The 22,642-nt window shown below is 45.9% G+C and overlaps 1 protein-coding gene across 3 annotated transcripts in view; it reads left to right on the forward strand.

The window, feature by feature from the left end:
• Window positions 1-1,173: 1,173 nt before the first annotated feature.
• LOC138250108 (interleukin-5 receptor subunit alpha-like) overlaps window positions 1,174-22,642 on the forward strand; it is a 403,009-nt gene continuing 381,540 nt past the window's right edge. Inside the window, exon 1 of one of the 3 annotated variants that reach the window (XM_069204551.1) lies at window positions 1,174-1,238. The gene's annotated coding sequence lies outside the window, so the exon portion shown is untranslated. Of the gene's footprint in view, window positions 1,239-19,779; window positions 19,985-22,642 lie in introns of those variants that run through there. The other 2 variants (XR_011194888.1, XM_069204550.1) reach the window with 2 other exon arrangements.

Raw genomic sequence — 22,642 nt, forward strand, 5'->3', positions numbered from 1 at the left:
CTTAGCACACAGCAACTTACTAACGCTTACCTCAGAGCAGTGCTTAATTTGGGCTTGTTGTTTCCGGGGCTGAGCACCGGCACATATTTTTGAGGGCCGGTGCTTATTCTTCTGCCCCAAGCATTTGCTGCGAGCAAAAGACACACATGTGAAAGACGGAGGAAGAGAAAAACGACAAAGCGTCACAGTGGGAGAAAGCAGAAAGCTGCAATAGGGACCTGAAGGGGCAGGGAGTGGCTGTAAATGGATTGAAGAGGCCCTAGATGACTTCAGGATTACGCTTCCTCAGTATTCCGTGCTCCCACATTTAATTGCAGCAGCCATGTGTCTAAGAAGAGGATTTTGAGCACTCGCAGGTTTTTATTTACAAATTAAGCACTGCTTCAGAACATTCCCAAAACGCGGACTTGGCAACATTTCGATACTGGCTATTACTGAGGATTACCAAAAACACCAGTGTGGTGCACTTCTCCTCATCATGGAATGACAATCTGAGGTAAAGTCAGACAATCTGATAGAAATAAAAATTCCTCAAGAATGAGAAGTGCTGGCGACTGGGTCCTAGTTCCTGGCTAAAGCGCAACAGACAGAAACTAGATCCAAGAGATGGAAAAGCAAAGTTTTATGTATAGCAATGGCTGACAAAGTACAGAGTGTCAACTTCTCAAACAGGCACTAGGACCTGCAGTCTATATGGGTGACCTCCGGCACTCATCCCTCTTGTACCACTTTAGGAGGGATGATCTAGTGAAACTACAAGGTCACGAGCTACTCCGAGGGGGTTGGGAGCTACCAGTAGCTCGCAATAGACGGGTTGGACCCACCGGATTTACAGTCTTCCCCTCCATGTTAAGGTCGGAGGTTTGAGCCCGTCTCTAAGCGGAGAATGGAAGCTATGTCCTCCTCTTCTGAATGGGGGAGTCGTCGATGCCTCATATTAAACTTGCCTCCTCTCCTGCCAAAGATACCTTTTACAAACCCAACATGCCAAAAGCCTGGGCCAGGCCTATTGCCTTTGCTAATGTTTGTTTTAAATGCTCTGTTACTCTCAGCAGTCTGCCAGTATGGGAGGTTCTTTCTACACATTCCACGAAATTGCAAGTAATATTCAGGAAGCTGTGGAAATGAGTCACTGGAGAAGTGAATCTAGCTCAGATAGCTCTGTACTCTGCTGTCAGTCTGATAAAGAAATAAAACAACACGGGCGAAGTGTGGCGTTTGGCTAAGTTTTGCATCAGGTAAAATTTCATTGGTTATCTGTTTTTTGTGCAGTAGTATTCGTCTTTTTTTCTGACAAATGTTTTCCTGAATGATGAGAACATTTAAATTAAGTGCTGCTATGCTTCATGTGCAGACTGCTGAAGAATCTGAGGGCCTCATCCACTAAGGTAAACTTACACTTGTGTGTAAATTAACGATTCTTTTCTATTCACGAAGGGTTCACTAGTACTTTACGAGTGCGGAGTCTCCGTACATAAAAAACAATAGGACTGTCCTATTTTTCGTGAACCCATAGCATAGTCAAACACACAGCGCCAGTGGTGTAACAATAGCCGCCGCAGCCTCCACGGTGCAGGTGCGGGGGCTGCGAGCTCCAGGGTGCCCGCGCCTGCACAGAGTAGGGAAGCAGGCCCTGGCCTGAGAGCTCCTGACTAGGTCTGGAGCGTAGTGCCACCCCCTTCATGTATTTGCAGGGGGGGGGGGGCAGCCCTCAAGTTTCGTTACGCCACTGCACAGTGCTCTTACATGCACAAGCATCTGACAACATTATGATAATGGTAGTGGTGGTAGAATTGGTGATGATGGTGGTGGGGGGAATGCTAATGGTAAGAACGGTGGTAATCGTAGTGATAATGTTGGTAGTGGTGGTGTCACTGGTAACGGTAATAGTGATATGGTGGTGGTGATGAAGTGGAAAGGTGGTGATAATGGTAAGAACGGTGGTAATGGTAGTGATAATGTTGGTAGAGGTGGTGTCACTGGTAACAGTGATAGTGATATGGTGGTGGTGATGAGGTGGAAAGGTGGTTATAATGGTAAGAGCAGTGGTAATGGTAGTGATAATGTTGGTAGAGGTGATGTCACTGGTAACAGTGATAGTGCTATGGTGGTGGTGACGAGGTGAAAAGGTGGTGATGATAATGGTGAGAACGGTGGTAATGGTAGTGATAATGTTGGTAGTGGTGGTGTCACTGGTAACGGTGATAGTGATAAGGTGGTGGTGATGAGGTGAAAAGGTGGTGATGATAATGTTGTTGGTGATGGTAATGGTAATGATTTCAATGCTGGTGATAATGAAGCACTACATTGTCAAGATCTCAAAAGGTTATGCAATGATACTGTATAATCTTTCAAAAAGCATGGCCATGCAGGTTGGCTCTCGGACATACTGTGTTCCAAATGTGTTGCCGGACAAGCAAGTCTTAGGATCTGCCTGGCACAGGCAGAGCACAACGGAAGTCAAGGGCACCCTGAGTCATTTTCACAAAGATGGCAGGGTAGAGCAGGAGCTGGGACAGCTGAGCTGCAGTGAGGGGGCAGAGCAGAAGTGGGGACTGCCAAGAGCCACAGTAACAAAGAGGGCAGATAAGAGTCGGACTTGGGATCTCGCAAGACACTGTAAATGCTGGATAGGTGCTTTGAGTTAGGCCGACCTTATATGTAAACACGGAAAAGCAGTTAGACTGCCATCTTGAGGTCGGTCACACACTTCTGTCCTGGCAAAGTCTTAAAAAACCCATGGCACAAAGAAAAGAAAATACCGAAAAGGAATTATTTCTGCATAGAAGGAACATATGCAGTGCTTTAAATGGAAAAATAGAAGTGCAGGTACTCTGCAATAGAGTACCTGCTTGTTTCTGAGAAGTGCCGGTACTCTCCAATTAAAAGTATTACGTTTTTCTTGAGATATGCCGGTACTCTCCCTCTCAAAATAGAAAAGTGCCGGTACTCAGTACCGGAGAGTACCGGCCCATTTAAAGCACTGAACATATGAGATAAAGAATTTCATGTGTGATTATTGAGTGTTTGTCAGACGTAAACTAGTACATCATGTATTTCATAGGAGCCACTTTCTAGGAGATGGAATGCAGAAACGTATAGCCAATAGCCTAACAGTCCGAGAGAAATGCTTCCCGGGTTGAGCCACGATGTGACTGACAATGTTTGAAACCAGTGGATGAAGGGGTTTACACAAAGCCCACTCTATGTTGATTGGAAACTATAGATTTTGCATGGAGCTCCACTCCCAAGGCAGACCTAAAAAGGTTTTTGCATGATCAGGAGCCTAAATAATCTGCTTTTAGAACAGGTGCCTCACCCCGCTTAGGAGAGCATCATAGTACTGCAGAAACAATGAAAGAAAAGGCAATGAGCCTTTCTGAACTCTTCAGCTTTTCTATAATGAGTGGACTGCAGCTAAAGGCGCAAGAACAATACAATTTATTTGTATTTACAAGCATCTGGGGCCCCTTCTGTTATACAACAGTGCCCCGGGGACCCGTGTGTAATGTGGCTCCTGGATGTGGCAAAGGCGTCCCATGAATCCTCAGGGCATCCCTCTGCAGGCGGTTGCAGTCACTCACCTGCAGAAAAACTTTGTCCCCCTTGAAAGTGAGGCCTTGTGCCGCCTTCACAACAAAGGACAGAGCGGCTGCACGGCTGCCTCAAGTAAGCGCTCCATCTTCCACTTATGTGCTGCTCCCAGACAGGAGCAAGCTCACGGCTGTCCCGGGGCGGTGCATTGAATGTAATAGGGCACAGACCCTCTTTGCACCGGGTATATCTCTTTAGAAGGGCCCTCTGGGCAAACAGGAAACAGTGTGCCTGTCACATAATACGGGCACTGGAGTTTGTACACATTCATTATACATCAGGAGAACTAAGACCAAAGTCACGGAGCTCTAGGCATGAAGTTGAAGTTCACATAACAACTTAACCAAAAAGTTGGCAGCCTGTTACAGTTAGTTTTAAATTGCGACGTATTTTAAATACATTCAGATCAAATCATGATTTGTAAAACTGATCTTCATCAAGTCATCTTGTCTGCATATTTAATGATGACAGCTCTCAGCTTTATGTACTATGCTAACATCACTAGCAAGTCTGCTAGGATAATGTCCAACAGTACAAAAATCATCTCCCTCAATCCTTCTCTTTAAATATCCATGAGGGTTTCCTGCCCTGAGAAATTTCTACTTTGGTGTGTCAGTACAAAGTCCTCTGTGAGATCACCCAGGGTGTCAAGATACGGAAAATGGCCCACAGGCTGTCATTCAGAAGTAGAAAGGTCCCTGCCCAGGACCCCATAGGCTGTGGATGAGTAGGACATAAGCCCATGCTCAGGATAATATAAAGTGTGAGTATGTATATGGTTTGAGAATCAGACTGGGGCTATGCCCACAGTCATGTATGGTTTTATTGTGGAAAATGTGATGTCAAGTACACTACATGGAGTCAGTGCAGAGGAAACATAAACCTATTAAGAGTCATAAAGGTTGTCAGTGCAAAAGGTATGCTGGTATTCAGGTATGCCAAGGTTACAGCGGGTACCATAAGGGAGGATATAGGTTCTGATAATGGTCACACACAGTGCCAATGAATTTGTACACAACTGCTCAAGTTCACTCAGGAAGTCAATCAAGAGAATGCCAATCCATCCCTCATTTACACAGTGTCTGATGAGAATCACACACAATGTCAGTGAGGATGCTGCAGAGCCCTAATGAGGAACACACAGGGAGTTGGTGGGATCACATGCTAATAGGCAAGAGTGCTCATTGTATCACTTAGTTAATGCATTTATAACCTAAAAAAAACAGGAGGGAGTAAGAGGTTATGTACGATCTATCACACATCCTCCTAAATCGCTCAGATGGTATGATGTTACATGCATGGTTCTGAATGGGGATCTTCTCCAAAGTCACCAACGTTCAGATTCTAAGGTTCTCGTTTTCAGGATGCACAGTTGGCATGCTACATCATCTGGTCGTGCTCCACATTGGGTGGGCAATATCCCACGGGCCCGGTAGTAGAGCTCTTTTTGGAGATCTATTTGAGATCAAACGAGCCAAAGGTTACAGTACCTTCAGAACTTTATATTTTAGATATGACTTAATTGGTGATTAAAGTTACCATTGGTTAATTTTGAAGAGGCTTTTATTTTTAATTTACACTACCAATGGTAAGGTTGAGAGCAGAGGACAAACTTCCAGGAAATTATTATTCTAAATGGCCATAATTAGTAAATAGTAGGCATGTTTCTGCCTTCTTACCCCAATGGGTCATCAGCATTCCACAGGACTCTACTCCCCAAAGAACCCTAATCTCTTGAGTACTCAAAGAAGTGTTTTTGGTAGGGCACAGTGCTTCTGGACAGACATACATACAACATAAATAGCACATTTATGCAGGTGAAAGTATCGTTTTAAGAACTTGATAATTAGGAGCCTCTTTGGACCTGTAAAATAAAATGGCATGAAATTATATCAGAATGTTTCACTATCTGTGAGAAATACCTGCCACCATCTATGGACACAGCAAACACAAGCTTCTATACATTTGTGAGAATCCAATTAAGGACCTAGTGAACAAACAAACACAGATTTATCATTGGTAATTTGCGAGCTTGTATGAGTGTGGAAGGTCTGCTTGCCCTTACACTGAGGTTTTTGAGCACCATGGGGAGCAAGACCCTTGTGTCCTCATAGTTGCACTCTATAAAGAAGAGAAAGCATGCCATTTCCCGGAACTTCTTTGTTGCTGGTTAGCTATCTTGTGCCTGTTTATAGTTTCTCCCACTAAATAGCTGGCTTGTCTTGTGTTTATGACATCCTATATGGTAAGTGAAAATAATGAACATATGTCATCCTTTTCTTAAACGCACTGGATTTCTAGTTGGATTTATATGTTCCTGTAATAGGAGCAGACAACATAGAATCCATAACATTGACATTCATAAATGTGTTCATATTGCCTTTGTACATGTCTCCAAACCTTAAGGAAGCTCCACAGAAATGTAAGCAGAGGTGACTATCTGCTTCTTCCTGACTATGCTGACGATCTGAACAAACCTTGGGAGTTCCTAAATATCAATGCCCCCAGGTTGTATGCCCTTCTATACAAAATCTATTAGCTTTAGACTTTGCGAATGCTTGTTTTTATGTTTCCTCTTTTAACTCACCTGCGGATGTCCTCTTTCTGCCTCGGTTTCAGAAACCGCAAGCACGCTAGGGTGAGACAACATAACAATTCTCACCTTCCGAGGTCGACTAAATCTTTGGGCTTGGTAAAGGAGGTAGTAGTCAGAAACATACAATCACCAATCATTAAAATGAAAACCATAAACAATATTAAACACCATGAACAATTTAACACTAAATCAAAACTCCAAACTGAAAGAAGTTTCAAAGCTTTATTACAATCCCAAAATCAATGTCATGTAAATGATGCACAAAACTAAGTTATAGAGGGGGCGTGGCTTCGGGCGTCAAGATGGCGGTCGCACTCTGAGAGTGCTCTGGACCCCTCCGTCATCCGCCCATAGCTAACGCGGTCTGGCTGAGCGAGGGATGCCGTTCCGGCTCTCCCCGTGACCCTTGGATCCTTGGGAGCTGGTTGCGGTGAGCGGCTGAGGAAGGCAGGTCCCGATCTCACGCCGCAGCTCGACCGTCTCCTTGGGGGAAAGAAAAACAAAATGGCGGCCGGGATTGAACTCCCGTGGCCGAGTCGACACCGATGCTGCTGCCCCTCCTGACGCTGCAGCGCCGGACTGAGGGTGCGCCGAGAGCCCTGGAGGGCGCTGGGGCCGCGCTCCGTGCGCAGAGCCCCGCGGACTAAGGAGGCAGTGCCGCCCCGGCCCGAGAGAGGGGCCCTGCACTGACGGGGCCACCTCTAAGTGCCCACCTGGAGACGCCGGCGGAGAGGATCCGCGGAGCCCCACCGGACTGAGGGTGCGCCGAGAGCCCTGGAGGGCGCTGGGGCCGCGCTCCATGCGCAGAGCCCCGCGGACTAAGGAGGCAGCGCCGCCCCGGCCCGATAGAGGGGCCCTGCACCGACGGGGCCGCCTCTAAGTGCCCACCTGGAGACGCCGGCGGAGAGGATCTGCGGAGCCCCACTGAGTTGGGGCGAGGCCTTGTTGGCCTGAAGTGGAGAGGCGTGGCAGCTGTAAGGAGGATGCCCACCCGTGGCTCCCGCCTCCCCCCCGGTGCCTCGGCTGACTCGAGGTGAGGGCTGAGGACGTGTGGTGTGCCTGGGTTGTGCAGGGGATCGGAAGAGGCCCCGCTGGAGGTGTGGAGGCGACTCGGGGTGGAGAGGACGGGAGCAGAAGAGGCTTGGAGAAAGAGACACTCTCCCTCCCCCCCACTTTCTTTATCAACTTTCAAGCAACAATTGACAAGCTTGCCGATGGGCCGGTTTCACCCCCCCCGGGCCCCTGACCTGAACGGGCCCACCGCGGACCACAACTACGACTGGGAACAGGCCGTGAATCGACCTTAGGACACTGCGACACAGTCTGCGGCCTAACCAAGGTGAGGCTGGCCCTACCGTGGAGTTGCTGGATCCTGGGGGTGTGGGGGGCTAGATCCTAGGCCGAAGTGCCTCTCTCCTTCTCTCTCCCTCCCCCTACGCAAAGGGTGTCACGGAGAGACTGTCAAGGGGAGACCAACGAGCTAGACCCCCCAAACGGAACCGGCGAAGGGGGTGTCCATGTGGAGCTCACGGAAACACAGACGGAATTAGAAGAGGTTTTGAGCCTGTCTTCCTGGCCTTCGTGCACATAATACTGAGATCATCCGTATCCACCCGCAGCGGCGGGTCCCCACCGGTGTGGGGCCCCTCCACAGATTCATGATCATAACAAGTGAGCAGAGGCCCAAGACTTGAACTAAAGCACTGCAAGAATGAACCTATCTGACTCCCGCCCCCTGTGCCACGATGGGGAGAGACAAGGCGAACAAACAACCTCCACCCTCCCAGCAAAAGATCGACCAGTTCACGACGCCGACTGGCCAGCGAGGAGAGGGGGACACAGCTAGTGGAGGCCTGGCGCCGGACGGAGTGAGTGCCATCCTTCAGGCAATCCAAACATCGCAGTCCGCTGTAGAGACCAAAATCGGGGAAGTACTGGAAGATGTGGGCCTTGTTAGGCAGGACCTCAGAAACGCAGTGAACCGGATCACCGAGGTTGAGGCCAGAGTCTCCCAGACTGAAAGCGACCTAACCGACCTTAAAACGAAGGTAGCTCAACTGCAGACTCGATCCGGAGAGTTGCACCGCCGCGTGGAGGACGCGGAGAACCGGTCAAGACGCAACAACCTGCACTTCATCGGATTCCCGGAGGGCATAGAGGACGGCGGAGCCTCCGAGTTTCTGGAGAAATGGATCAAAACCTGGATGCCGGATCAGTCCCTTTCGCCCTGGTTCGTGGTTGAACGAGCCCACAGGGCACTTGTCCCTCGCCCCCCCGGGTGGCCCAAAACGCCCGATGATTGCTTGCTTCCTTAATTTTAAAGACAGAGACAACATCCTTAAGGAGGCTAGACGACTGGAAGATCTTCAATGGGAAAACCATAAAATCCTAATTTTCCCGGACTACACCCGTGAGGTCCAGACCCGCCGTCGCTCATATGAGCACGTTAAACAAAAACTTAGAGCAATGCAGCTTTCATACATGCTCCTCTTCCCCGCAAGACTCAAAGTCCTTATGGCCGGGAAAGCATATTTCTTTGTAACACCTGAAGAGGCATGGGACTGGCTAACGGAGGAGGGCGTCGGGGCCCGAAGGGGACCCCCGGGTCCTGCTGAGAAGACCCCCCGGGTGGGACCCCCCCTCCCGGGGGAGCCCCGGAGGCGCACCATGTCCCGAAGGGGGAGGAAAAAAGACACAGACACTCCTGTGGACAATGAGACAGCCCGAAACTTTGATTTACAGACAGAGAGAGGCGTGGACACCCCCGAACCTCAGGCCTCGGCCCAGGCGACGAATGACAACCGCTTGAGCCAGTCCCCGGCACTCGATTAATACAGCCAGTGCGATATACTTGGTCCCTGCTGGAGGATCTCGGGGGCGCCCGAGGTGTTCGACTTATAAGATGTGGGCCCCTTGGGGGCCACCGTTGGTCGATCTGTGCCCTTCTAATGCACAGCGCCTGAACTCGGCACACGGCCACTAATTGCAATTGATCTGGTTAAATGGAGGGGTCCACCACTCCACCCCAATGATAGTCCTACTGGCTGTCTGGTTCTGGTTGGGTATTTGGGCGACAGATGCTTCTGGGGTGGGAGTATGGGGAAGGGGTGGTTGGGGGGGGGAGTTTGAAACTAGTTTAAAGCGTAACGAGTGGCTTAACCTCGTTTGTTATTTTAATGTTTCACTGTTATGTTTGAAACGGCCGTCCCTAGATCCACAGCCAGACACTCAACCTTGTACAATACATACGCAACTCACGCCTGGCATACATTGACTCAGGTCCTCTCCTGGAACGTAAATGGCCTGTTAGATAAGATCAAAAGGTCAGCAGTATTTAGCACTCTTCGCAGATATTCCCCATCAGTGGTCTTCTTACTAGAAACTCACCTCCTACGGACTAGATGCCCCATGCTTGTGCGAGGAGGGTACGATAGAATATACCACGCGGGCTTCTCTAGAGGCTCCAGGGGAGTGGCCATCTTACTCCACCATTCCCTACCTATGGTGATTACAGGCACGCAGTCCGACCCACAGGGCAGATTCGTAGTAGTCACGGGGATGCTCCACAGGTCACCAGTAAACCTTGTATGTGTGTACGCCCCTCCAGCAGGACTGGATGCCTTCCTACTCTCGCTCCGCCGAGTGACAGCGGATCTTCCCGAGGTGGCCACCCTGTTGGGAGGAGACTTCAATGCTGTTCTCGACCCCAACCTGGACGTGTCTGGCGGGGCCACCGCCATTAGATCCAACAGGGCTTCGGCCCTCAATAGCTGGGCTGAGAGCCTAGGCCTATGTGAAGTATGGAGAACCTGGCACCCCAGGGAACGGCAATACACTCATACATCAGCTGCCCACCAAACACAATCCAGAATAGATCTGATTTTCATGCCCGCCTTGGACCTCCTGAGCGTTACGGGGGCAGAGATACTCCCGCGAGGAGTCTCAGACCACGCTCCAGTACGTGTCCGACTGGGCGGAACAGATCCTTCCAGGCGCCCAATGTGGCGCCTGAATGCCTGGTATTTGCAGGATGAAGACTACACCCACGAGGTCAGGAATCATCTTATTCAATATTTTGATTTGAAAATGGGATCAGTCCGATCTCCAGGAACACTATGGGCAGCCTGTAAAGCTACCCTTAAAGGGCAAGCTAAATACCTTCTCCGTTCCCACGAGCGAGACCGGAATTCTCAGGTCCCCAACCTGGAGGCCAAGGCCTTAAGACTGGAGCGCCAACAAGTGACTTCATCGTCTGCCTCTACCATGAGGCAGCTGACTATAGTCAGAGACGAAATCAAACACATAATGCTAGAATCGGCAAAACATATCTGGAGAGCCTCTGTGGCCCGAATATATGGCTGGGGGGACAAAAATGGGAAGATTCTGCATTGGATGGCCACCCGTCCTCTGGCCAACAGAGTTATTCCTGAGATTTTAGAGGCCTCGGGCTCCCTCTCCAAAACGCCTATTGAAATTGCGCAGAGTTTCGCCCCCTACTATGCCCGCTTATATGCAATGCACCCCCGCCCGGCCATCGAGAGAGAGGCTCCCCTCCTAAACGATATTATCCTTCCCAGGGTCTCCTCGGAGACAAGAGACAGACTAGACGAAACCATTAGCCTCGAAGAAATCACCAATGCGATCTCCAGCCTGGCATCGGGTAAGACCCCCGGCCCTGACGGTTTCCCAGCAGAGTTATACAGGAAATGCAGTGATATTCTGGGTCCATACCTGCTTAACATGTATGAAGAGGCTGAGAGATTAGGCCGCTTCCCCACTGAGATCGATCAAGCTACAATTGTAGTGATCCCTAAAACCCAACCCCCATCACGACATTGTTCGGCGTACCGGCCCATCTCACTCTTAAACACTGAGGTCAAAGTGCTTTCCTCGATCCTTGCCTCCAGATTGAAAGAAGTAATGCCCACTCTGGTACATCCTGACCAATGTGGCTTTATGCCCACTCGCAGCACCAGACACTGCATTAGGCGGCTACACCTGGCCCTGGCACACCACAAGACTCTGTCGCATACGCCCTTGGCATTGCTCCTACTTGATTTTGAGAAAGCCTTTGACACGGTGGACTGGTCTTACCTCGAGCAGGTTCTGCAAAGAAACGGGCTCGGCCCCAAATTCCGAAGCCTGGTGAGACTCCTATACTCCAAGCCGACAGCCCGAGTCCAGGTGAACGGAGTGGTTTCTGACCCATTCCCCATTGGCCGTGGAACCCGGCAGGGATGCCCACTATCTCCCCTGCTCTTCGCGCTAATAATAGAACCCTTAGCGATAATACTACGAGGAGACCCACTGATCGAGGGCTGGTCCTGGCCCACCTGCTTAGAGGATCGTGTGGCATTATACGCAGATGATGTCCTCCTATATATTTCCAACCTGGCTAAAAGTGCCCCCCGCGTGCTAGAAATCCTAGGCCTCTTCGCGGAGGCCTCTGGATTGATTCTAAACCCCACCAAGTCCCTACTGGTCCCCCTGCATCGCTCCAGAGACAGTGTGGACTGGCAGCGAAATATCCCAGTACGAAGAAACAGTTTTAAATACTTGGGAATATATATCTCACTCCTCCCCGATTTGACATGGGAGCTTAATATTACACCGCTAACTAGAAGAATCAAGACTGATCTCCTACACTGGAAGACCCTCCCCCTTAACCTGCTTGGTAGAATAGTGCTTTACAAGATGATGGCCCTCCCTAGGCTCCTCTACTTATTGCAAAATTTCCCGTTTCCCATACCCAAGAAATGGTTCAGTCAAATGGACTCATTGGCACGTCAATTTATATGGAGCGGAGCTCGTCCACGACTGGCGCTCAAAACTTGCCAGAGAGATGTATATGAGGGGGGTTTAGGCATGTCCAATATCCACTTTTACCACCTTGCAACGCAATTACTTGTGATCAACGACTGGGTGGGTGGACAGACCCGGCATACCGATTGGAACTTCAGACCATGGGCTACCCTCGGATCTTTGACACCCTCTACGGGGGTCCGATCTCCCGGGACGTCCCGGATGTAACTAAGGTGGTTTTACAGGGATGGCAGACTGCTCAAAGGTCGACAGGGTGGTGGGGGCGCCTCACCCAGCAGACTCCGCTATGGCATGGGAGGCACTTGGCGCAGGTGGCGGGCCTGGAAGGTTTTCAAAACTGGGATAACATAGGTATTTCCACTCTGGGTAACGTCTGGAGAGGGTCGCACATGCGGTCCTTTGAGGACCTCCAGATTTTTTTTTCATTGAATAAGACACAGTCACACAGGTATCTCCAGCTCCGCCACGCCCTACTAGTACACGTCCGGGTGGGAGAAGCCATACCCGAGCATAGTCCTATGGAGGCCAAGGTGCTGATGGGGGGTCTGGGTAGGGGAGGTGTTTCTCAGATATACCGTACCCTGATCGCCGGCACCTCAGGTTCTCTGGAGGGGCTCTGCCGGAGGTGGGAGGGATGGACGGGCCCCATGGAGGAGATGGACTGGGACGAAGCACTGATGGCCCCGCGCGCCCTAGCGATGGCTACACGCCTTCGATTGATACAAACATATTATCTTCACACAGCCTATCTTACACCCATCAAACTACACAGAGCGGGCCTACGCCCCACAGTGGAATGCCCTCGCTGCAGAAGCCCTACAGCCGACGTTTTCCACATGGTGTGGACCTGCCCAGCCATGGTGACCTATTGGGAGGCTGTTTTGCAGGAAATCTCTGGGGTCCTACAGGAAGATATAGAGAGGAAACCTCTGCCCCTCCTTCTGGGGATCATGGGCGACACTGGGTTGAGGAGACCAGATCGAGCTTTCCTTGGGGTAGTGTGCTTAGTGGCCAAGAGGGATATAGTGGCGGGCTGGAAGGCTAAAAGTGCCCCAACACTGACTAAATGGAGAAGAGGGGTAGACTGGTGTGCGCAGAGTGAAAAACTTGTATATGAGGCTAGAGGATGTCCAAATAAATATAATAAGATATGGGGGAAGTGGGAGGCCGCAGCAGGTTCCTAAACTAAACAAAGTATAGCCTCCAATTATATTGTACTGCCTGGGATTATGGGTTCGACCGTTGTTAGATGCCCGTTGGCATCCTGTTAAATGTATGTATCATTGTGTTCACTTTCTTGCAAAACAATAAAAAGTCTTTATAAAAAAAAAAAAAAAACTAAGTTATAAACATACATGAAAATCATGGGTTAGCCAAAACGTCTGAAAAGATTCAACCTACTAAACATCACCACTGTTAAAAACTCCAAAAGAATGATGTAGACTAGCAACAACACAATTTGAACATTATTATCAGACTTCAAAACAGATGATGGTGACATCAATGAGTCATCAAAATACAGTACTAATAATCAATTTCAAAGCTGGGCCATCCAACAATAATTAGGAAAAATCATCTACCTAGGACATCTAACTCCAGAAATATGCTAGTGTAAGTGTCTAAGCTAAAAAGGAAACCAAGATACCACATTTAGTTATACCTCTCCTCATGGGACAGCAGACAGCAATGATTCATCAAACAGGAATGTCACCTTCTTCCGGCATCAGTTCCCAACAGCATCATGATGATGCAGAACACCAGCTGCACATAGGACGAATCAGCAATTCAGTATCAGTTGGGCATATTAGTACTGAAACCGCATAACAATTGGGGCAATTTAGTACTATGATGAAAAAATAATCAAGGACATTGAGATGAGAGGATAACAGCTTTGACGCAGGAGGGTATCAACTAACTAAATACTCTACAAAGAACTGCTCAAGAGAGACTTCTAAAGGGAAATGCACCCAGTTTCAAAGTTCTTCTATAATTAAAATATGCACAATTCATTCATTGGTCCTTAAGGTGTGCAGACTCTGGGCGTCAGGTTCAGCATGCAATGGATAGCGGTGGTACCGCCAAGTTTGCAATATTTCAGAATCTTCTCAGCAAAAGTCCATTGTTGATTCCATTACTTCATATGATTCCATGAAATATTACATTTTCTACTAATTTGTTACTTGAGATCCTTTCTCATGAAACAAAATATACTAAACTAATGCTTCTCATGAGATCTACAAATTTCCTGTCTTGCTCAACAGCTAGAACAAATCGTGCTACATTGCTTTTCTAAAACATGTTTCTTTGCCATCAATAAACAGGACATTCAACATTGCATTAACATCCTAGGGAAAGAATTCAAATGATTTTTCCATTAGTACTGCAAAATAAAATTTTCAGGCCTAGTCAAGCTAAGAAAACCTAAATGCACGTTAACACATTTAATACGCTAATAAACCTATTGCACACCTTACAATTCATATATGCAAAGAAAATTAATTAATGACAAACCTTATTTGTAACTTGTTAGAACAAAGTCAAACGTGCTTTTATTTTTCTGCATACATGTAACTTGCATTAATAAAATCCTTTTAAATCAATATAAATTCGATAAATTCATATTCACTTAATTCTCATAATACATTTTATTTCTGCTGTTTCTATTTAAAAATGATACTTTCATGTTAATATTTATGAATTAATTCACTCAAATATAAATGTACAATGCCTTCATGTTAAACGTGATGACAAGATAAGGGTGGCAGCCACAAATGCCACAAATGCCCACCACGATTAAAACTGTGGACTTTTTTCATTTCTACCTTATTTTTTCTGTTAGGCCTCTAAATTAAGGATTTGTAAGTCATGGGCTAACTTCTATGCCACTAATCTATTAGTAAAATTTGATCACTATCACCGCTTCACAACTCAAAGCCATACAGCCAGTACAGAAAAATGACACTAACATTTCTAACAAAAGAACTCTCTTCACAGTTTGACATCTTCCCTCCACCCCCCACACCCCCCCAAAAAAAAAAAAATTACTCACTTTTGGAAAGGGCTTGAGGATTTGTGCTTTAGTGATCTTGCATCAGGGCGCTGAGAGCCTAAAGCCAGAGAGCTGCAGAGTTTGTAGGACTGTCCCATGACAATTGTGAAGGAAGACTGAACACTTCTCCCTTACTACTTGGCGTGGGAAGGGACTCCGTGAGCTGATGGGTGCTCTGGGACGAAAGCTCACACCTGAGCCATTGGTTAGGGAGCCTCGGAAAGATGAGGAGAAAAGAAAGCAGGTCTGACCACAAGTTGATGATGGGGAGGCCTGACCCATCCCGGTCACTCCCCTCCCTTAAACCTGTTCCTCATGGACAAACCCAAGGTATTCCTCGCTATAAACACCCTCAGAAAGAAAGCTCACCAGTTTCAAGGAAAAGCCGTATTGGAAAAATATCCTATACAAGGACCGTAGCCGAAGAAGCCCCCCCTCATGGAGGTAAAACATACTGCACTCCTAGACACGTCCCCAAACGTGACCTGTGTGCTGCCTCTCCCTTTAGAAATCCTGCATGCGTTCTTTATAAATGGGTACAGGACTGCCTCTCCAATACACGTTCTGTTTCAGTGCGTCAGAGCACACTCTGGTTTCCAGGAGCATCAGTGAGTTACAAGAGTGCTTACTAATTCACCTATTCATCTATTTATGCACTTATTTATCGAGACACTCATCCAGCCATTCTCCAAACCATTGATTCATGTTGTTAAAAGCCCATTTACCCATTCATACCCTCACTCATTTATCTTGTCACTCATCCTTCTGTGCACTAACTGATCCACTCATCACTTTATGTCCTCATTCATCCATTCATTGTTAGATCTCTTAACACACACACACAAATTGGCAATCTGTGCAGTAGCACTTTTATAAATAGGAAAGCAAAACATTTGCCCTTATTAAAGATTTTTCTCATGTAGTGTTTCACCCCACAAGGTTGCAGTTTTTAACCCTGTAGATGGGAGGTTTGTGATTAATAATGGGACTTAGGGCCCGAGTTAGAGTTTGGCAGGCAAGAGTGGTGCACAAAGCACACAAATGTGATGAAGGACCCTGCCCGCCAAGCTTTCGGTCTCCTCGCTCTACTGTGAGGCGGGGCATCAGCTTTCTGTTAGTGGTGCCCCCATTCGCTCCTTCGAACTTAAGCGTCCTCCAATGGCATGACAGTGTTTTGGCGTCAGAGTAACGGTACCACACTGCTGACACTATTCAGGGAAATCAGTATGATGTCCTTTTTCGGTCCATCACCACTGGGAAAACCAGGAGGTCACGAACAGAAAAAGAAAAAATAATGCCCCCCACACCCAGAAAATATTTCCTAGGGGTGGTGGACTTCAGCTATTTACTTTTAAAATAAACTCCCACTTTAGGAGTTTGTTTTTGAAAAACAAAACGTTTGGTGGGCAGCCATCAAAACTAAAGGCAACTATACGCCAAACCTTTGTTTGGTACCTTCAGAGTAACTGCTGTGACAGCTGTAACTCCGAAGGCACAGAGATCATCGCTGGGCCAGTGGTGATCTCTAAATGTAGCAGTCCTCTGTCTTTCAGGGTGGCAGATATAACGGCCTCTGCCTCCAAGACATAAAAAGGTAAAACCACCAAACCCTAAATCAGTCCCCAAATTTACTGACCGTGGACGGACAGAATCCTCAATCAGCCTTTCCAGGATATGGACTTTTGACCTACAGACCACATCGTGTCAGCAGTGAATGTTACCTCACTGAGCCATCATGCAGACACGGCAAAACAGGCTGCTGTTTTACCAGAGAGCTTGTTCAGTGTGCATCACACTAGTGAAACAACAAACAGTGGCAAATGCGATAGGCCTTGCCTTTGGGCCCTCTTTGCTCCCCGGTGGCTTTTACACTGACGGGACATTTTGCAGCATCATAAGAATAAACATAAAAAATGTGCGAATACGGTCACGTCACTCCACTGACAAGTGCGTACCTTAGAACACATGCATGCACTAGCAGAATGACGTGGGTACAATTTGCTTTAGTTTTTTATTTACCAACCCAAGAAGGCAGATGCCACTTTGATCCGGAATTTTGATAAAAATTATTTTTAAGCCAATTAAAAAAAAGAACAGTGGATGTTAGGGGGGATTAGGGGAGCAATGGAGGAGTAGATGTTGGGATGACGAGGGATAAGTAGCACACAAGGGGTGGGGAGAAGAAGCAGAGGAGGGAAAGAACACAACAGAAGCACACATGTGTTAGCGCGTCAGAACATTGATAAGTAAACTTGCAAGGGGACAAGCCAAGGCCAATGAAACTTTTGACCACGTTTGGGGACTTCCCAGCACAAGATATCTTTTTGGCATCAGAAATCAATATATCAATAACCCAATCAATATTCATAATACCTAATCATTTAGCTAATCAATAGCATTCAATAAGAATCAATAAATCGAACACACCATGACCTTTCAGTCAAGAATCACCACACCAATTTAGTTAGGAGTGAGAATATGTATTTCCCTATTAGTTACAATCTAATATCTTCTCCATTAATCTCATTAGCAATCAATCTCATTACTATTCCTGCAAACCTTGTAATTAGACACAACTTATCAAATGTATAGAGAATATATGTTCAGCATTAACATATCATTAGTAAAACTGCTTAGCAAAGTTTAAATAATACACTATTCAACAAAGCAAGAATTCAGTCATTTGTCTATTTGCGTCAGATATTTGTGAACACCTTAACTAACCTCGAACTTGCATCAGCATGTTGGGCTTCATGCAAAAATTTTTAACAAACACAAATTTGGAAAACATCTAACTATGTCCTCTATCAAAAGAGCAGTTGGTACCTAGAAAGAAAAGGCAAACAGACAATTACAATTATCATCAGATAGTTACCCATCCAACGAATCAGCAATCAGCCTTCGTCCTCAGGACATCAGTCGATTCACCATCGGCAAGGATAGAACGGGGCAAAGTCTCAGTATGGCATAGCTAAAGAACAAGGCTCTTCCCTCATATGGAGGAGAAGTAAGTATCAGGTAAGAAATGGGCTGAGGATGGTTTAAAGTATCGAGATGAATAAACGGCAAAGTCTCAAAAGAATAGTGGCAAAGTATGGCTAATAATGGCTCGGTGGAATGGCAAGGAATGGTGAAGAATGGCTGATTTCTCCTCGGTTCATGCGGTTATATCAAAACTGTCGAACTAGCCCTTAATTCTCCATTGGATAATATTTGGTGCATCATTATATCTGTCCAATAATTCTCCACACATCTTACTAGAATTTTCCACAAAACACAGTTTTCATGTAGTTGATTGGCTCCTTTAATTGACGTCTTCATCGGTTGGAATGTCAGATAAGAAAAGTTACACTTTACGCTCCAGTCGGTAGTCACATTGTTTTCCCCTATTCCAGGCAGCCTTGCACCTGTTACGAATTACACTGTTGCATTCAGCAAGAATGTCTCCTTGAGCAAGTCGGGTCCCATGAGAAAGAATTTACTACGGCTACACACACATCTCTAGTTTCTGGAAAAGTACAGCGTCGTGTCCTTCAGGAAACAGCACATTGCACGTTAGGAAAACACAGTTTAATATGAGACCAGGCAGCTAGGCCCAGGCCCTCGCTAACTGAGGCCTAGTGATTAATTTAGCAAAACCCTAATACAGGACTCTAATCATAATATGCTAATACAAATCCATACATTAGTACATTATTAATTCATCAATAATAAGTTTCATTAGTCTTCGTATAGATTGGTGGCCACTCCCCGTGGGCACATTTCAGACGTGTGCATTATTTTCTACGTTAACACATTTTCTATGCAGCTTCATTAAACAATATATTGCAAGCTTTTCATGTTAATATTAATTTTAAAGGTCACACTCCAACACATGCAAGAGAGAAAACAACATAAACTGCAGAGTGCCTGGAAAGAAGCACACACATGAGAAAAAGCAGTGTGGGAGGGGAGAAATACTGGGTTGAGAGAGAGCAACATCGAGCGGGTGGGGGAGAGAAGCACACAAGGAACACACCTAGAAAACACATATACTTGTGTAGTGCTCATGCAAAAGGAAACGAGAGAGAGCAGCGCAGGAGAAGAAAATCTGACAGACCAGAGATAGCAGCAGAGTGCAGGAAGGAGAGAAGCGCACAAGGGAAACAGCTGGAAAACACATGCACTCTTGTGAAATACTTAATGTAAAAAAGTAGTTTCCTAAAGGGGAGCAGTGAAAGGACACAAGTAAAGAGTCTACGCTCCAGGTGAGGGACAAACAAAAGATGGACGAGGCAAGCTACTGAAAAAGAAAAAGACGACTGAGTGTGATAATAAGTCAATCAACTGTAAACAATGCACAAGCTTTAAGCCCATTGTAACTTCTTGAGAAACTGACATTAGGTGTTTTGCAACCAGACAGCTTGCAGTCTGGTTGGCTCATCCTAAAAATAGAAATATGCCAGTTCCTTAATTTAAAGCCACGTACTCACAAAGTTGTTACATATTACTTTCAGCTAATATTGCTTATTATAAGTCCTCTTTTACGAATGCGGGGAGGGTGCAAGTGAGAGTGAGGCAGAGCATAGGTATCTGGTGGGTTGGTGAAAGTGTATGCAGCTGGTCTGGTATTCTTGTCCTGGGTTGTGTAGGGCTTTGTGTGTGCGAGAAGTTTGAATTAGCTGCGCTTGTGAATGGAGAAGAAGTGAAGCTTCCTGAGGTGAAGTTTGATGTGGGTGTGCCATCGGAGGTCAAGTAAGAGTCTTGTGACTATGTTCTCAATGGTCTGGAGTCTGTGTAGGAGTTGTTTGGAGATTCAGGCTATCCCTCTAGTGTTCTGAGGAAACAATTTGAAGATCTTTTGCAGCATGTGTAGGATGTGGAAGCAGAAGGTGCACACTCCGTTGACTTGAGCCACCTAGGATGACTTCACAGCGCACAAGGTATTTTGCATTAGAAATGTGCCGTTTGATAGTGCACAAATAGCTTTGTTTTGCTTTGTGTTGCTTGTGTAAAGAGGATGGTGCTAAGGTGAATCAGTGGAAACAGGCTTAGGTTTAGATCAAAATCAAATGCCTCCTTGACAAAAAAAAAGAAAAATGTTTCTTTCTTTAAAAAAAACACACATTGCATGTCTGCTGTAGTTCACATCACAAATTCAATGTGTGGTATTCTTCTGAGTTTGTCTAGGCATAGAAATTTCTACTTGAAGGAAATGTTTCCAGCACAAATGCTATGCTCGGCAAGTCACATTCACCTCTACATCATTGTGAAATACTGCACATCATGCTAGGAAGCCTGTTGAGCGCACTAGCAGAGGGAATGACACCAGTAGCAGGCCAACTTTACTAGATATAGCTGTGTGCTGTGTTTCCACACTGTACAATACAGTACAGCAGCCTTTGTTGCTCTGCTGCGTTGCATGAAAAGTTCATGAATCTGGCCCTGAGTCTTCGATCCTTGGAGGTTGGTAAATTGAGCATTGTTAAACTGGGTTAATATACCAATTATTTTCAACACTTAAAATGGCCATGAGCATGAATTGGCAGCCGGGGAGAATGATCCTGTTTCAAAGAACCTCTATGCTAGCTCAGCTGATTGACATTGGTTTTAAATTTAAGGAGTGGCCAAAAGGAGTTAAAATTTAAAAAAGGCTGGACGTTCTGAGAGATTTGTGACTGTATGACCACTGAAGCTCAAATAGACCTATTTGTACTCAGAATGTGCACATTCTGCATACTCTTTCACCTCATGCAGTCTCCCAGATACCTTTCTATAAATCCTCTAAAGCCTTTTTTAAAAATATAATAAAGCAAGAAAACATTTGTTATTTTTGCTAATTGGTCCAGTCATTTTCCTTGTTTCGCTTGTTTCCCGATCCCACCTCCTTCCAGCCTTCCATTGAAATTTGTGGAGCGTTCATTCTTGGTAGACGATTAACTGGCATTCCTAAAGGCAGGGACCTCATTTGTAGATGTTTCAAGTGAAGGCTCTTCATACTTCAAAGCCAAATCTATTTCCTCCTTGAAACTCCGACATTGGCGACGAGGAAGGAAGATCTGACACCCCTGACTGGCATCACACCTGAGGCTGAGCAGCAGTCATGAGAGATTACTCTTTGGTGCCACATCTTCATTCTTTGCCCCACAAGAGGCATGCCAAGGAAAGGAACCCAACTTCAAATCCAAGGCTACATGAGAGGAACTGTATTGCTCTGTATGTAGAAGGCACGCCCTCTATTCCGCCGACCACTTCAAGAAATACCCTGTCAGTAAATTCTTAAAGTCAGCATTGTCCTGTCAAAAACTGCAGTGTTCCAATCCTCAATTTGGCAGACATGGCACTATCATGTTTCCTATTATTTCCTGTGAAGAAAGTGCATTGCAGCTTAACAAGAGGACATTTTGAGCAGTCTTTCCACACAGCAGCTATATCTCTATTATATTAAATGTGCTTCTGCTTCACATACTTCCTATTTTAATCTTATATTGTGTGCTTCCATATAATTTCCTCCCTTTTTATTACCATATTCAGGAATACAATAGTTTTGACATTACTCTTGTTTTATCACTTTCTATCTGAGGCTATTGAAATAGATTCATCTGTATGATTACATCAAGCAAGGAGACTTTCGCTGCCCACCAACTCTAAACCCCTGCAACATGCAATTAGAGTACACCACAAACATTCCTACAGTACAGATGTGGACCACCAAGACAATGGAAAACATGGAAAGAAGAGTTTATCACATATTCAATTTTGATAGGTGTTGACAAAATACCAGCTGAATGAAGGAAATGCAGTCTCCTGCACACTTCAGATCACTACTTAAAGTAAAAGTACCAGAAGGTCAAACTGATTATGGTGAATTATGAAGAAACACGACTTAAACACACTATCAACACAGGCTTAGATTGATACCAATTTTACAAGAGGAGTTCAAAGGAGGGAAAACATTTGGCAGTTTTTTTATAGCCATAAGACGTTTACCTAACACTTGTGATTTTGGTAACTCTGCAAATGAAATTAAATGTGACCAGCATATGGTTAATATCAACAACAAACACATCCAAGAACATTTGTGAGTCATGAGGGATCCTACTTCAGAAGAAGTTATCAATTCAACAGAAGCAATAGAACATTCATGAGATGGGTAAAGGAGGTTAATGAGGACCATCTTGTGAACGAGGAAAATTAGATCTGTTATCTAAACAGTAAAAAAGGAAAACAGAATAGACAAAACCCCACATACAAACACTAAACAGCTCTGTTATAGATATGGAAATCCCTCACATATGGCTACATTTACAAGCTGTCATGCAATTAGAAAAGAATATAGCATTTGCAAAAGAACTGGTCATTTTGCTAAGGTTTGCCAAGGCTCAAACAAATTGGAAAAACAAGAATTGCTCAAGTTTCATAGGAAGTTATATCAATTCTGAAGAAATCCATAAAAGCGCTTGGGAAAAAAATATGACTCTCATCGTTCATGTTGAAGACGATCTGGAAGCAGATCAACTTATCAAAGCACTGATTTGTAAAATCCAATCAATCTTTCAAAGCATTGATTTCTAAAATCCACATACTTGATACCAAACCTT

This window comes from Pleurodeles waltl, chromosome 8 (assembly GCF_031143425.1).
Source record: "Pleurodeles waltl isolate 20211129_DDA chromosome 8, aPleWal1.hap1.20221129, whole genome shotgun sequence".
Lineage (NCBI taxonomy): Eukaryota > Metazoa > Chordata > Amphibia > Caudata > Salamandridae > Pleurodeles > Pleurodeles waltl.